General features: G+C 40.0%; 1 protein-coding gene across 2 annotated transcripts in view; it reads right to left on the bottom strand.

Moving 5' to 3' along the window:
• XIAP (X-linked inhibitor of apoptosis) overlaps positions 1–2,865 on the bottom strand; it is a 47,365-nt gene that overhangs the window by 44,288 nt on the left and 212 nt on the right. The window contains exon 2 of one of the 2 annotated variants that reach the window (XM_015571965.1): positions 2,664–2,802. The gene's annotated coding sequence lies outside the window, so the exon portion shown is untranslated. Of the gene's footprint in view, positions 1–2,663; positions 2,846–2,865 lie in introns of those variants that run through there. The other variant, XM_006776027.2, reaches the window with a different exon arrangement.

The raw sequence follows: 2,865 nt of genomic DNA, 5'->3' as shown, positions 1-2,865 counted from the left end.
GAAACCAAAGCTTTTTTTCTTGTTAGCACTAGCTACCATAAATACAAGACCAAACAAAAGCAGTGAAATATATCATTTCATATTTGGGGATCTATAAGCATTTATAATATAAACAATGATTCACTGAAACAAAGTAATGTTTACATTCAGTAATTTTTTAGTATTTTTTAGAAGGAGAGGGCCATTCATTTTGAGATGGTTGGGGTAAGAGGCTTCTTGAAGAAGAGCTGGCTGGAACCTCTGCAAAATAGTTCCGCAGATTTGGGCCTCCTCTGTCATCTGACTCCACTTGCCTTATTCTTCCTTTTTTCTCAAAGTTGGGACCCTGATGGCCCTTTGTAAATTATAGCATTGTTGGTTCTGCTAGGATGGTTCTACAGGGCTGCCTCTTGTCCAGCTCTTCCAGGGGTGACCAAAACAGCATCAGGTCACATGGCAGTGGTTTCTTCTTTCTTTTTGTAAAAATCTTTTAAGTTTTTATTGATTTTTAGAGAGAGAGGAACATCAGCAATCTCCTGCACACGCCCTACTGGAGATGAAGCCTGCAACCTGGGCTCATGCCCTCACCAGAATCGAACTGGTGACCTCTTGGTTCCTGGAATGACACTAAACACTGAACCACACTGGCCAGGCAATTACAGTAATTCTTATCAACTGAAATGGGCCTGACTAACCTTTAGTCACCATTACTTTGCCTAGTTGGAGTCATCTAATGTACTAAAAAGCAATAAGATTACAGGTATAGTACAAAGGGCACTGTACTAGGTCCAAGCTCTGCTAATAATAAAATATATGACCTTGGAAAATTCACTTTTTCTTCTTTGAGTCTTAACTTATTCATAAAAACAAAAGAGCTGAACTACTAATCACAAGGGACCTTTCCAGTCTTAATTTTTAAATGATTCTTATTCATAAAGATTCTACATTCATAATTTTTCATTGTGTCAAATTTATTATATTGAATATTAGTTTGGTACATTATTTGATAATCAAAAGCTTACTACATTTTCATATAATTTTATTAACCAATGTTACCCAATAAAAAAGCAAAAAAAAACCCACCTTAGCATATTTAGTAAAAATATTTTAAGACTAGTAACATAATTTTTACCATCTTACATTAGGAACAGTAGAAGAAAACCAAAGAAGAAATGCGAGCATATTTTGCCAGTTGGGTGGACATAAACCACACTGGATTTTATAATACAAACCAGATAAGAAATAAACAAAAAAGACCCCCAAACCACTGATAAATATATATATATATATGTATATATGTATATAAATATGTATACACATCATTGATATATACTTTTTATACTGACATACATATAAGTATGTGAACTTTAAAACTTGTTTTAATTATAAAATCAATAGTTTATTGTAAGAAATTCAAACAGTACATTAGGCCACATGTGAAGTGCAAAGTAAAAAGTGTCCCACCTCTCTTCATCTTCCATAAGTTAACTACTGTTAATATTTTTAAGTATCCTTCAATTAGTTACCTAAGCATATTCAAGAATACATGTGCATGCGTTTATGTATATAAATCTTTTTAACCTAAAATTTTGTCACTTCTTGAATGATGAAAGAAAAATGTCTCAAGCACAGGCTTCATAAGCATGTTAAAAACACTGAAAGTAGTAGCAGAGTTGTATGGATCAAAGTGTTATCTGCTTCAGAAATGTGCATTGAACTGAATACATTTAATTTTCTTGCTTGGAACAGTTGCGCAGAAAGAGCTTTTAGCAAGACGCCAGACAACCTGGGTTCTAAATTGAGTAGTCGAGTACCCTTAGGCAAGCCATGAAATCTTTCTGTGCCTTAGTTACAGCTTTTGTAAATGGCTGGACTAAGATCCCTTCCAACTCTAAAATTTTATAATTCTAAGATGGCCGTCTGCAGCGGTGTTCTCCTGAACTGGCTGAAACAAATATTAAGTAAAAAGAGAAGAAATACTATAGCGACCTCCGGTCTTACCAAAGTAAATTTCTATGCGTCATTAACAATCAAGGTATAGTTGTGACAGAACTAGTGACATAATTATATTTGAAAGCAAAGTAGCAGATTTTTTAAATCGGATAGGTTTTTACAAAGCTTTGATTGACGTCTTTTTTTTTGGAGGAGGGCTGTGGCTTAGTTTCAGTAATAACCAACCCCCCTCCGCCCGAAAAGAAAAGAATTAAGTGTATTTTGGAGTTAAAATCATGAAACTGAAAGACTGATTTTCGTTTTACTTACAGAATATGCTGGGGAGGTGACTAAGGCAGCAAAGATTGGAAAGAATTACTAGCTAATTTCCTCTCCTGGAAGCTCTTTGGCTCCCATTCTTTCTGTTTCACACGCCCTCACCGCACACATTCCATCCAGTTAAGTACGTGCCACAGGCATCGGATGGGGGATGGGAGGGTCCCTTTGATCACTAAAAAAGTTCCTTGACTCGATTTACCTTTGAGGTCATGGGGTTCAGGTTGGCACCCACCCGCCCACGCCCTCCTTCGACAGATCCGGAAACCTGGGCCAAGAGCCCTGGCCTAGCCACCCTCGCCCAGCAAGGGCGGCCTTCCCGCCTTTCCCCGTAAGGCAAGGCCCGAGCGGGGGGAGGGGAGGGAGAAAAGAAAGGGGAGGAGAACGAGGAGAAAGCCCGCGCGGGCTGTACCTACCGTGCCAGGGGAGCCAGCCCGGATCACCCGCGGTGCCCGGCGCGGTCCCGAGGGGTGGGTCCTGGAGGAGGGGCGGCCCAAGCCCCAATCTGGAAATGCCAACTCTACTCGGCGGCCCGCCCGGCCTAAAAGGAAACGGAAGTCCCTTCGTCTCCCTCACTAGCACCCACCAGACCGCCCAACCCCTGGAGGATTACCGAGG

The sequence above is a fragment of the Myotis davidii genome, unplaced genomic scaffold, assembly GCF_000327345.1.
Source record: "Myotis davidii unplaced genomic scaffold, ASM32734v1 scaffold569, whole genome shotgun sequence".
Classification (NCBI taxonomy): domain Eukaryota; kingdom Metazoa; phylum Chordata; class Mammalia; order Chiroptera; family Vespertilionidae; genus Myotis; species Myotis davidii.
This window is presented reverse-complemented; position numbering and strand designations above follow the sequence as displayed.